We start from the raw sequence: 14,151 nt of genomic DNA, 5'->3' as shown, positions 1-14,151 counted from the left end.
CCGTAGGGAGAGACGATGCGTGGAGACACACCGTTCGTCACTCGCAGCCGTAGGGAGAGACGATGCGTGGAGACACACCGTTCGTCACTCAGAGCCGTAGGGAGAGACGATGCGTGGAGACACACCGTTCGTCACTCGCAGCCGTAGGGTGAGACGATGCGTGGAGACACACCGTTCGTCACTCAGAGCCGTAGGGAGAGACGATGCGTGGAGACACACCGTTCGTCACTCAGAGCCGTAGGGAGAGACGATGCGTGGAGACACACCGTTCGTCACTCAGAGCCGTAGGGAGAGACGATGCGTGGAGACACACCGTTCGTCACTCGCAGCCGTAGGGAGAGACGATGCGTGGAGACACACCGTTCGTCACTCGCAGCCGTAGGGAGAGACGATGCGTGGAGACACACCGTTCGTCACTCAGAGCCGTAGGGAGAGACGATGCGTGGAGACACACCGCTCGTCACTCAGAGCCGTAGGGAGAGACGATGCGTGGAGACACACCGTTCGTCACTCAGAGCCGTAGGGAGAGACGATGCGTGGAGACACACCGTTCGTCACTCGCAGCCGTAGGGAGAGACGATGCGTGGAGACACACCGTTCGTCACTCAGAGCCATAGGGAGAGACGATGCGTGGAGACACACCGTTCGTCACTCAGAGCCGTAGGGAGAGACGATGCGTGGAGACACACCGTTCGTCACTCGCAGCCGTAGGGAGAGACGATGCGTGGAGACACACCGTTCGTCACTCGCAGCCGTAGGGAGAGACGATGCGTGGAGACACACCGTTCGTCACTCGCAGCCGTAGGGAGAGACGATGCGTGGAGACACACCGTTCGTCACTCAGAGTCGTAGGGAGAGACGATGCGTGGAGACACACCGTTCGTCACTCGCAGCCGTAGGGAGAGACGATGCGTGGAGACACACCGTTCGTCACTCAGAGCCGTAGGGAGAGACGATGCGTGGAGACACACCGTTCGTCACTCAGAGCCGTAGGGAGAGACGATGCGTGGAGACACACCGTTCGTCACTCAGAGCCGTAGGGAGAGACGATGCGTGGAGACACACCGTTCGTCACTCAGAGCCATAGGGAGAGACGATGCGTGGAGACACACCATTCGTCACTCAGAGCCGTAGGGAGAGACGATGCGTGGAGACACACCGTTCGTCACTCGCAGCCATAGGGAGAGACGATGCGTGGAGACACACCGTTCGTCACTCAGAGCCGTAGGGAGAGACGATGCGTGGAGACACACCGTTCGTCACTCGCAGCCATAGGGAGAGACGATGCGTGGAGACACACCGTTCGTCACTCAGAGCCGTAGGGAGAGACGATGCGTGGAGACACACCATTCGTCACTCGCAGCCATAGGGAGAGACGATGCGTGGAGACACACCGTTCGTCACTCAGAGCCGTAGGGAGAGACGATGCGTGGAGACACACCGTTCGTCACTCAGAGCCATAGGGAGAGACGATGCGTGGAGACACACCATTCGTCACTCAGAGCCGTAGGGAGAGACGATGCGTGGAGACACACCGTTCGTCACTCAGAGCCGTAGGGGGAGACGATGCGTGGAGACACACCGTTCGTCACTCGCAGCCGTAGGGAGAGACGATGCGTGGAGACACACCGTTCGTCACTCGCAGCCGTAGGGAGAGACGATGCGTGGAGACACACCGTTCGTCACTCAGAGCCGTAGGGAGAGACGATGCGTGGAGACACACCGTTCGTCACTCAGAGCCGTAGGGAGAGACGATGCGTGGAGACACACCGTTCGTCACTCAGAGCCGTAGGGAGCGACGATGCGTGGAGACACACCGTTCGTCACTCAGAGCCGTAGGGAGAGACGATGCGTGGAGACACACCGTTCGTCACTCAGAGCCGTAGGGAGAGACGATGCGTGGAGACACACCGTTCGTCACTCAGAGCCGTAGGGAGAGACGATGCGTGGAGACACACCGTTCGTCACTCGCAGCCGTAGGGAGAGACGATGCGTGGAGACACACCGTTCGTCACTCAGAGTCGTAGGGAGAGACGATGCGTGGAGACACACCGTTCGTCACTCGCAGCCGTAGGGAGAGACGATGCGTGGAGACACACCGTTCGTCACTCACAGGTACATCCTTGCTACTTGGACACGTGAACATAACCGGAGGAGGCCACCAGCCCAGAATCCTCCACCATCTGCATCTCCACAGTCAAGGAAATGATCATGGACTTCAGGAAGAGAAAGTCAAGGGAACACATCGAGGGATCAGTAGTGGAAAGGGGGAACAGTTTCACGTTCCTGGGTGTCAACATCTCTGAGGATCTATCCTGGGTCCAACACATTCAGAGTGACCCTCCCTCAGTACTGTCCCCTCCCACAGAGTCACCCTCCCTCAGTATTGTCCCCCTCTCCACAGTGACCCTCCCTCAGTACCACCCCTCCCACAGAGTGACCCTCCCTCAGTATTGTCCCCCTCTCCACAGTGACCCTCCCTCGGTACCACCCCTCCCACAGTATGATCCTCCCTCAGTACCGCCCCTCCCACAGTATGATCCTCCCTCAGTACCACCCCTCCCACAGTGTGACCCTCCCTCAGTATTGTCCCCCTCTCCACAGTGACCCTCCCTCGGTACCACCCCTCCCACAGTATGATCCTCCCTCAGTACCGCCCCTCCCACAGTATGATCCTCCCTCAGTACCACCCCTCCCACAGTGTGACCCTCCCTCAGTATTGTCCCCCTCTCCACAGTGACCCTCCCTCAGTACCACCCCTCCCACAGTATGATCCTCCCTCAGTACCACCCCTCCCACAGTGTGACCCTCCCTCAGTATTGTCCCCCTCTCCACAGTGACCCTCCCTCAGTACCACCCCTCCCACAGTGTGACCCTCCCTCAGTATTGTCCCCCTCTCCACAGTGTGACCCTCCCTCAGTATTGTCCCCCTCTCCACAGTGACCCTCCCTCAGTACCACCCCTCCCACAGTATGATCCTCCCTCAGTACCACCCCTCCCACAGTGTGACCCTCCCTCAGTATTGTCCCCCTCTCCACAGTGACCCTCCCTCAGTACCACCCCTCCCTCAGTGTGATCCTCCCTCAGTATTGTCCCTTCCCACAGTGTGACCCTCCCTCAGTATTGTCCCCCTCTCCACAGTGACCCTCCCTCAGTACCACCCCTCCCACAGTGTGATCCCCCCTCAGTACCACCCCTCCCACAGTGTGATCCTCCCTCAGTACCACCCCTCCCACAGTGTGATCCTCCCTCAGTATTGTCCCTTCCCACAGTGTGACCCTCCCTCAGTATTGTCCCCTCCACAGTATGACCCTCCCTCAGTATTGTCCCCCTCTCCACAGTGACCCTCCCTCAGTACCACCCCTCCCTCAGTGTGATCCTCCCTCAGTATTGTCCCTTCCCACAGTGTGACCCTCCCTCAGTATTGTCCCCCTCTCCACAGTGACCCTCCCTCAGTACCACCCCTCCCACAGTGTGATCCCCCCTCAGTACCACCCCTCCCACAGTGTGATCCTCCCTCAGTACCACCCCTCCCACAGTGTGATCCTCCCTCAGTATTGTCCCTTCCCACAGTGTGACCCTCCCTCAGTATTGTCCCCCTCTCCACAGTGACCCTCCCTCAGTACCACCCCTCCCACAGTGTGATCCCCCCTCAGTACCACCCCTCCCACAGTGTGATCCTCCCTCAGTATTGTCCCCCTCTCCACAGTGACCCTCCCTCAGTACCACCCCTCCCACAGTATGATCCTCCCTCAGTACCACCCCTCCCACAGTGTGATCCCCCCTCAGTACCACCCCTCCCACAGTGTGATCCTCCCTCAGTATTGTCCCTTCCCACAGAGTGACCCTCCCTCAGTACTGTCCCCTCCACAGTATGACCCTCCCTCAGTACTGTCCCCCCTCCACAGTGTGACCCTCCCTCAGTACTGTCCCCTCCACAGTATGACCCTCCCTCAGTACTGTCCCCCCTCCACAGAGTGACCCTCCCTCAGTATTGCCCCTCCCACAGTGTGACCCTCCCTCAGTACCACCCCTCCCACAGTGTGACTGTCCCTCAGTACTGCCCCGCTCCGTCAGGACTACCCCCCTCCCCCAGGACCGCTCTGGGATCACCTGCCTGGCTCTGGCGTGTGGAGTCTCGCCGGACGTGGTGCCTGTGGCTGAGGCGATCAGTCACATCCCTGCAGTCCTGTTGCCGTCTGTCAGCTCACAGCGTTTACCACTGAGAGTATGAGGGATTTATGGTCCTGTGCCTTCAGGGCCTACATGGAAACAAGACTGAGGAATTCCACTCGGAGATGGTTGGAATTCTCTAACAAACCTGCAGCAGCGAGCTGTCAGCAGGCTAGGAGTTCAGTGCCTGAGGAGGGGACCTGCTGGGCTGGGAAGATTGTGCTAGTGGAGTGGGCAGTCAGTTCGCAGTTGAATGCCACAAAGTTCAGATGGAACTCCTGAGGTTTGTGAGTCACGTTTTGGTTCATTATTCTCACACAACCCGAGTCGGCTTGTCTTGCTGACTGTCCACCCAGGTGAGTCCAGTGCACAGCACAGCAAGGTGCAACTGAGTGAGAAAATTTACAACCATGTTGCCGGGAATTGAGGCCAAAAGTCACAGGAGCAGAATTAGGCTAATTTGGAGTGTTGTTTGCAGTCCTGGTCACCTACAGGGCAAAGACCAATACCACTGAAAGAGTGCAGAAAATATTTCCGAGGATGGTGCCTGGACTGGAGGAGCTGAGTTATCGGGAAAGGTTGAATAGGTTGGGATTTTATTCCCTTGAGCGTAGGAGAATGAGGAGAGATATGATAGAGGTGTACAAAATTATGGGGGTGGGATAGATGGGGTAAATGCAAGCAGGCTTTTACCACTGAGGTTGGGTGAGACTAGAGCTAGAGGGTTGAGGGTGAAAGGTGAAATATTTAAGGAGAACCTGAGGGGAACTTCTTCACTCAGAGGGTGGTGTGGGTGTGGAATGAGCTCCCCTCAGAGGGTGGGGAGAGTGTGGAACGAGCTGCCCTCAGAGGGTGGGGAGAGTGTGGAACGAGCTGCCCTCAGAGGGTGGGGAGAGTGTGGAACGAGCTGCCCTCAGAGGGTGAGAGTGTGGAACGAGCTTCACTCAGAGGGTGGGGAGGGTGTGGAACGAGCTTCGCTCAGAGGGTGGGGAGAGTGTGGAACGAGCTTCTCTCAGAGGGTGGTGTGGGTGTGGAACGAGCTTCCCTCAGAGGGTGGGGAGAGTGTGGAACGAGCTTCCCTCAGAGGGTGGGGAGAGTGTGGAACGAGCTTCACTCAGAGGGTGGGGAGAGTGTGGAACGAGCTTCACTCAGAGGGTGAGAGTGTGGAACGAGCTTCACCCAGAGGGTGGGGAGAGTGTGGAACGAGCTTCTCTCAGAGGTGGTGTGGGTGTGGAACGAGCTTCCCTCAGAGGGTGGGGAGAGTGTGGAACGAGCTTCACTCAGAGGGTGGGGAGAGTGTGGAACGAGCTGCCCTCAGAGGGTGGTGTGGGTGTGGAACGAGCTTCACTCAGAGGGTGGGGAGAGTGTGGAACGAGCTGCCCTCAGAGGGTGGTGTGGGTGTGGAACGAGCTTCACTCAGAGGGTGGGGAGAGTGTGGAACGAGCTTCACTCAGAGGGTGGGGAGAGTGTGGAACGAGCTTCTCTCAGAGGTGGTGTGGGTGTGGAACGAGCTTCCCTCAGAGGGTGGGGAGAGTGTGGAACGAGCTTCACTCAGAGGGTGGGGAGAGTGTAGAACGAGCTTCCCTCAGAGGGTGGGGAGAGTGTGGAACGAGCTTCACTCAGAGGGTGGGGAGAGTGTAGAACGAGCTTCCCTCAGAGGGTGGGGAGAGTGTGGAACGAGCTTCACTCAGAGGGTGGGGAGAGTGTGGAACGAGCTTCTCTCAGAGGTGGTGTGGGTGTGGAACGAGCTTCCCTCAGAGGGTGGGGAGAGTGTGGAACGAGCTTCACTCAGTGGGTGGGGAGAGTGTGGAACGAGCTGCCCTCAGAGGGTGGTGTGGGTGTGGAACGAGCTTCACTCAGAGGGTGGGGAGAGTGTGGAACGAGCTGCCCTCAGAGGGTGGTGTGGGTGTGGAACGAGCTTCACTCAGAGGGTGGGGAGAGTGTGGAACGAGCTTCACTCAGAGGGTGGGGAGAGTGTGGAACGAGCTTCTCTCAGAGGTGGTGTGGGTGTGGAACGAGCTTCCCTCAGAGGGTGGGGAGAGTGTGGAACGAGCTTCACTCAGAGGGTGGGGAGAGTGTAGAACGAGCTTCCCTCAGAGGGTGGTGAGAGTGTGGAACGAGCTGCCCTCAGAGGGTGGGGAGAGTGTGGAACGAGCTGCCCTCAGAGGGTGGTGAGAGTGTGGAACGAGCTGCCCTCAGAGGGTGCGGAGAGTGTGGAACGAGCTGCCCTCAGAGGGTGGTGTGGGTGTGGAACGAGCTTCCCTCAGAGGGTGGTGTGGGTGTGGAACGAGCTTCACTCAGAGGGTGGGGAGAGTGTAGAACGAGCTGCCCTCAGAGGGTGGGGAGAGTGTGGAACGAGCTTCCCTCAGAGGGTGGTGAGAGTGTGGAACGAGCTGCCCTCAGAGGGTGGTGTGGGTGTGGAACGAGCTGCCCTCAGAGGGTGGGGAGAGTGTGGAACGAGCTGCCCTCAGAGGGTGGGGAGAGTGTGGAACGAGCTGCCCTCAGAGGGTGGTGTGGGTGTGGAACGAGCTGCCCTCAGAGGGTGGGGAGAGTGTGGAACGAGCTGCCCTCAGAGGGTGGTGTGGGTGTGGAACGAGCTGCCCTCAGAGGGTGGGGAGAGTGTGGAACGAGCTGCCCTCAGAGGGTGGTGTGGGTGTGGAACGAGCTGCCCTCAGAGGGTGGGGAGAGTGTGGAACGAGCTGCCCTCAGAGGGTGGGGAGAGTGTGGAACGAGCTGCCCTCAGAGGGTGGTGTGGTGTGGAACGAGCTGCACTCAGAGGGTGGGGAGAGTGTGGAACGAGCTTCCCTCAGAGGGTGGTGTGGGTGTGGAACGAGCTTCCCTCAGAGGGTGGGGAGAGTGTGGAACGAGCTGCCCTCAGAGGGTGGGGAGAGTGTAGAACGAGCTTCACTCATAGGGTGCTGAGAGGGTGGAACGAGCTTCCCTCAGAGGGTGGTGAGAGTGTGGAACGAGCTGCCCTCAGAGGGTGGGGAGAGTGTGGAACGAGCTGCCCTCAGAGGGCGGGGAGAGTGTGGAACGAGCTGCCCTCAGAGGGTGGTGTGGGTGTGGAACGAGCTGCCCTCAGAGGGTGGGGAGAGTGTGGAACGAGCTGCCCTCAGAGGGTGGTGAGAGTATGGAACGAGCTGCCCTCAGAGGGCGGGGAGAGTGTGGAACGAGCTGCCCTCAGAGGGTGGTGTGGGTGTGGAACGAGCTGCCCTCAGAGGGTGGGGAGAGTGTGGAACGAGCTGCCCTCAGAGGGTGGTGAGAGTATGGAACGAGCTGCCCTCAGAGGGTGGGGAGAGTGTGGAACGAGCTGCCCTCAGAGGGTGGTGTGGGTGTGGAACGAGCTGCCCTCAGAGGGTGGGGAGAGTGTGGAACGAGCTGCCCTCAGAGGGTGGGGAGAGGGTGGAACGAGCTTCCCTCAGAGGATGGTGAGAGGTGGAACGAGCTGCCCTCAGAGGGTGGTGTGGGTGTGGAACGAGCTGCCCTCAGAGTGTGGGGAGAGTGTGGAACGAGCTGCCCTCAGAGGGTGGTGTGGGTGTGGAACGAGCTGCCCTCAGAGGGTGGGGAGAGTGTGGAACGAGCTGCCCTCAGAGGGTGGTGTGGGTGTGGAACGAGCTGCCCTCAGAGGGTGGGGAGAGGGTGGAACGAGCTGCCCTCAGAGGGTGGTGTGGGTGTGGAACGAGCTGCCCTCAGAGGGTGGGGAGAGTGTGGAACGAGCTGCCCTCAGAGGGTGGGGAGAGGGTGGAACGAGCTTCCCTCAGAGGATGGTGAGAGGTGGAACGAGCTTCCCTCAGAGGGTGGGGAGAGTGTGGAACGAGCTTCCCTCAGAGGGTGGGGAGAGTGTGGAACGAGCTGCCCTCAGAGGGTGGTGTGGGTGTGGAATGAGCTTCCCTCAGAGGGTGGGGAGAGTGTGGAACGAGCTTCCCTCAGAGGATGGGGAGGGTGTGGAATGAGCTGCCCTCAGAGGGTGGGGAGAGTGTGGAACGAGCTGCCCTCAGAGGGTGGTGTGGGTGTGGAACGAGCTGCCCTCAGAGGGTGGGGAGAGTGTGGAACGAGCTTCCCTCAGAGGGTGGGGAGAGTGTGGAACGAGCTTCCCTCAGAGGGTGGTGAGAGTGTGGGTGTGGAACGAGCTTCCCTCAGAGGGTGGTGAGAGTGTGGGTGTGGAACGAGCTTCCCTCAGAGGGTGGGGAGAGTGTGGAACGAGCTTCACTCAGAGGGTGGGGAGGGTGTGGAACGAGCTGCCCTCAGAGGGTGGGGAGAGTGTGGAACGAGCTGCCCTCAGAGGGTGGGGAGAGTGTGGAACGAGCTTCCCTCAGAGGGTGGTGTGGGTGTGGAACGAGCTTCCCTCAGAGGGTGGTGAGAGTGTGGGTGTGGAACGAGCTGCCAGTGGAAGTGGTGGATTCAGGTTCGATTGCAACATTTGGAGCAGTTTGGAGAGGTACATGGATGGGAGAGGTGTGGAGGGAATTGGTCCTGGTGCAGGTCAATAAGACTGGGCAGAGCAGTAGTTTGGCCCGTCGAGATAGGCGGAAGAACCTGTTTTATTGCTGTCGTGCTCTATGACTCTAACAAGGTTGAGCAATAACAGAATGCAGAATGAAGTGTTACCGTTACAGGGAAAGGGCGGTGCAGGGCCATCCCTCAATCTAACAGTTCGAGAATTGGTTCCGTTCAGTAACGTCCTGAGGGGAAGGAATCTGCTCTCTGGGCTGATCCACGTGCCTGCGGTGGATTAGCAAGGTACCCGGATGTGTTACAGACCACACCAAGTGACCTCTGACAGGAGCCTCACCAGAATCTCCATACGGGTAGCAGCAATGACCCCAACATCCTGTGCACAAATAATATTAGAAACGCAAACACAAGGAAATCTGCAGATGCTGGAAATTCAAGCAACACACACAAAATGCTGGTGGAACACAGCAGGCCAGGCAGCATCTATAGGGAGAAGCACTGTCGACATTTCAGGCTGAGACAGACCCTAATACGTCCTGACGAAGGGTCTCGGCCCGAAACGTCGACAGTGCTTCTCCCTATAGATGCTGCCTGGCCTGCTGCGTTCCACCAGCATTTTGTGTGTGTTGCTAATGTTAGAAATGGATGGATCGAGTGGTAGAAGGGTTTATTATTGCCACATGTACAGTGAAAATCTCACCTTGTACACGGTTCATACAGATCTGGTGCATTGAGGTGGAACACAGTAAAACAGTAATGGAGTGCAGAATAAAGTGTACCAGCTACAGAGAAAGGGCAGTGCAGGCAGACAGTGAGGGACAAGGTCATAACGAGGTAATCTGTGAGGTCAAGAACTGATCTTGAAGAGTCTGAGGAACTGTTGGATGGTTTCTGTGATGTGCTGAGCTGTGTCCACATCTCTCTGCATCTTCTCGCATTTGCAGGTAGAGCAGTTACCGTCCCAGGCTGTGATCATCCGGATGGGAAGGACATAGTATTCCAAGTGTGGTCTAACCAGGGTTTCACAGACCTGCAACATCATCTCACAGCTCTTGAACTCATCCCCCAAGTAGATACCCTCAAACAGGCAGAGGGTTTTCCAGGGAATCTCTGACTGATTATATCATCTCCACTCCTTTGTCTCCCCGGCTCTGAAGCTGAGACCTGGTTTGGTTCTGGTCACCTCATTATAGGAGGGATGTAGAAGCTTTGGAGAGGGTGCTGAGGTTGCTACCTGGATTAGAGAGCATGTCCTATGAGCAAAGGTTGAGTGAACTAGGGATTGTCACTTAGCAACAAAGGAGGATGAGAGATGAGCCGATAGAGGTGTATAAGATGATAAGATGCACAGATAGTCACATTCCCACCGCTGTCTGTGAGGATTTTATACACTCTCCCCGTGACTGTGTGGGTTTCCTCCGGGTGCTCTGGTTTCCTCCCACATTCCAAAGCCGTACGGGTTAGTAGGTTAATTGGTCACAGGGTGTAATTGGGCGGCGCAGGCACGCTGGGCCAGAACGACCTGTTGCTGTGATGTAGAACAAAATATAGAAATGACGAATAGACTGAGTGGACAGCCAGGGACTTCTTCCCAGGGTAGAAATGGCTAATGCATGATAGACGAATGGGAGGGAAGCATTAGAATTGATTGATCTCAGAGTAGTTTCAAATATCGGCACAACATGGTGGGCCGATAGGCCTGTTCTGTGCTGTTCTACGGGACACGGGGCATGTTTCTCGTATGTGTCAGTCACAGTGTACTGGGCAGAGCTGGGAGCTCATCTTTCACCCTGACTGTAATCACCATTGTCAGCTGCAGCCAATGGTGTGATCATGCTTGTTTGTACAGGTCCCTGACTGGGCAAACAATAACTGGCCCAGAGAAATCCATTTCTGAAACAGCTCAGGAAAATATACAGGGAGTTGACAGAGGAGATAGCACAGGTTATCTCAAACTTGGTCTTTATCAAAATGGAGCAAAGCAGTAGCAAGGTCGTGGACTCTGTACAGATTACAGAGGAGGTGTTTGCTGTCTCGAGGAAATTAGGGTGGATAAATTCCTGGGCCTGACAAGATGTTCCCTTGGATCCTGAGGAGGCAGGTGCAGAAATTAACAGAGATATTTAAAACATTTTTAGCCACTACTGAGCTACCAACGGACGGGAGGATTGCTAATGATGTTTCTTTTGTTTAAGAAAGGTTCTAAGAATAAGCCAGTAAATTATAGTCTGACACCAGTTGTGGGAAGTTTCTGGAAAGTATTCTAAGGGACAGGATATATGAGTATCCGGATAGATATTGACTGCCGAGGGATGGTCAACATGGGTTCGTGTGTGGTAGGTCATGTCCAGCAAGCCCTTCGACAGATCCCACATGGGAGGTCGGTCAAGGTGCTTCAGTCAGGATGAGGTAGTAAATTGAATTAGACTTTGGCTTTGTGGGAGAAGCCAGAGAGAGGAAGTAGATGGTTCCCTCTCCGGCTGGAGGCCTGTGTCTCGTGGAGTGCTGCAGGGATCGGTGCTGGGTCCTTGGTTGGTTGTCATCTATATCAATAATCTGGGTGATAATGTGGTTAACTGGATCAGCAAATTTGTTGATGATACCAAGACTTGGAGTGTAATGGACAGCAAGGGAGACTATCAAAGCTTGCAACGAAATCTGGACCTGCTGGGAAAACAGGCTGAGAAATAGCAGGTGGAATTTAATGCAGACAAGTACGAAGTGTTGCACTTCAGTGGGACCAACCAGGGTAGGTCTTACCTAGTGAACGGTAGTGTGGTAGAACAAAGGGTTCTGGGAACATAGATCCATAACTCATTGAAAATGGTGGCACAAGTGATGGGGTCGTAAAGAAAGCTTTCAGCACATTGACCTTCATTGATCAATGTATTGAGTACAGGAGATGGGATGTCATGTTTAAGACATTGTTGAAGCCTAATTTGGAGTATTGTGTGTAGTTCTGATCACTTGCCTACAGGAAAGATATCAATAAAACTGAAAGAATGCAGAGACATTTTACAAGGATCTTGCCAGGACTCTAGGACCTGAGTTCACTTCTTCACTCAGAGTGTGGAACGAGCTGCCAGCACGTCATGGATGTGGGTTTGATTTCAATATTTAATAGAAATTTGGGTAGGTGTGTGGAATGGGAGGGGTATGGGGGGCTATGGTCCAGGTGCAAGTTGATGAGACTAAGCAGATTAATAGTTCAGCAAGGAGTAGATGGGCCAAAGACTCTGTTACTGTGCTCTGGTATTCTGTAACTCTATGAATTGAAATGCCTAGATAGCATGGATGTGGTTCTGAGTCTAGACCTAGAGGGCACAGCCTCAGAATAGGACATTCTTTTAAAATGGAGCTGAGAGACTGGAGATATCTGAGATGGCCAGTGCAAGAATCCAGCAACCCTATCTTTTATGAAAAAGAAACCTGTTTTTAAAAAAGATTTTGAGGATTAGCTTTATTGTCATTGAAACATGCAGTGAAGTGTGTTGTTTGCATCAATGACCAACACCATCTGTGGGTGTGCTGGGGCAGCCCACGAGTGTGGCAGCGTTTCAGGCATCAGGTTAGCACATCGACATCTTGCTAATAGTAACCGGTACCTCCCAGATCGTCAAGGGGCGAATGTGTAAAATCATCTTACAGACAATGATGGAAACTGTTGATCTATCTGTGTCCTCTGGTCCTAGTCTCCCCCACCATAGGAAACATCTCTTCACATCCACTCTATCTGTGTCCTCTGGTCCTAGACACCCCCACTAGGAAGCATCCTCTCCACATTCACTATCTGTGTCCTCTGGTCCTAGTCTCCCCCACTTTAGGAAACATCCTCTCCACATCCACTCTATCTGTGTCCTCTGGTCCTAGTCTCCCCCACTATAGGAAACATCCTCTCCACATCCACTCTATCTGTGCCCTCTGGTCCTAGACTCCCCCACTATAGGAAACATCTCTTCACATCCACTCTATCTGTGTCCTCTGGTCCTAGTCTCCCCCACTATAGGAAACATCCTCTCCACATCCACTCTATCTGTGTCCTCTGGTCCCAGACTGCCCAACTATAGGAAACATCCTCTCCACATCCACTCTGTCTGTGTCCTCTGGTCCTAGACACCCCCACTAGGAAGCATCCTCTCCACATTCACTCTATCTGTGTCCTCTGGTCCTAGTCTCCCCCACTATAGGAAACATCCTCTCCACATCCACTCTATCTGTGTCCTCTGGTCCTAGTCTCCCCCACCATAGGAAACATCCTCTCCACATCCACTCTATCTGTGTCCTCTGGTCCTAGACTCCCCCACTATAGAAAACATCCTCTCCACATCCACTCTATCTGTGTCCTCTGGTCCTAGACTCCCCCACTATAGGAAACATCCTCTCCACATCCACTCTATCTGTGTCCTCTGGTCCTAGACTCCCCCACTATAGGAAACATCCTCTCCACATCCACTCTCTTGAGGCCTTTCAATACTTAAAAGGTTTCAATGGGATTTCCCCCCCCTCCCCACATTCTTCTAAATTCCAGTGGGTACAGACATAGAGCCATCAAACATTCATACATTATTGATTATGCGGTAATATTGAACACGCGGTACTATTGAACACACGGGTATATTAAACACATGGTAATATTGAACAAGTGGTAATATTGATTGTACAGTAATATTGACCATGTGGGAATATTGACCACGCCGGAATGTTGACCACGCTGGAATATTGATCGCGCGATAATATTGAACACGCGGTAATATTGAACACACGGGTATATTGATCACGCGGGAATATTGACCACGCGGGAATACTGATCACGTGGGAATATTTAATGAGCGGGAATATTGACCACGCGGGAATACTGATCACGCGGGAATATTTAATGAGCGGGAATATTGACCACGCGGGAATACTGATCACGTGGGAATATTTAATGAGCGGGAATATTGACCACGCGGGAATACTGATCACGTGGGAATATTTAATGAGCGGGAATACTGATCACGCGGGAATATTTAACGAGCGGGAATATTGACCACGCGGGAATATTTAATGAGCGGGAATATTGACCACGCGGGAATACTGATCACGCGGGAATATTTAATGAGCGGGAATATTGACCACGCGGGAATACTGATCACGTGGGAATATTTAATGAGCGGGAATATTGACCACGCGGGAATATTTAATGAGCGGGAATATTGACCACGCGGGAATACTGATCACGTGGGAATATTTAACAAGCGGGAATATTGACCACGCGGGAATATTTAATGAGCGGGAATATTGACCACGCGGGAATACTGATCACGTGGGAATATTTAATGAGCGGGAATATTGACCACGCGGGAATATTTAATGAGCGGGAATATTGACCACGCGGGAATACTGATCACGCGGGAATATTTAATGAGCGGGAATATTGATCACGCGGGAATATTGACCACGCGGGAATATTTAACGAGCGGGAATATTGACCACGCGGGAATACTGATCACGCGGGAATATTTAATGAGCGGGAATACTGAT

General features: G+C 54.6%; 1 protein-coding gene across 1 annotated transcript in view; it reads left to right on the top strand.

Annotated features, from left to right (window-relative positions):
* lamb2l (laminin, beta 2-like) overlaps positions 1–14,151 on the top strand; it is a 242,899-nt gene that overhangs the window by 83,230 nt on the left and 145,518 nt on the right.

Source organism: Hemitrygon akajei, chromosome 19 (genome assembly GCF_048418815.1).
Source record: "Hemitrygon akajei chromosome 19, sHemAka1.3, whole genome shotgun sequence".
Lineage (NCBI taxonomy): Eukaryota > Metazoa > Chordata > Chondrichthyes > Myliobatiformes > Dasyatidae > Hemitrygon > Hemitrygon akajei.
Note: the sequence above shows the minus strand (reverse complement) of the source record. Positions and strands in the feature narration are given on the sequence as shown.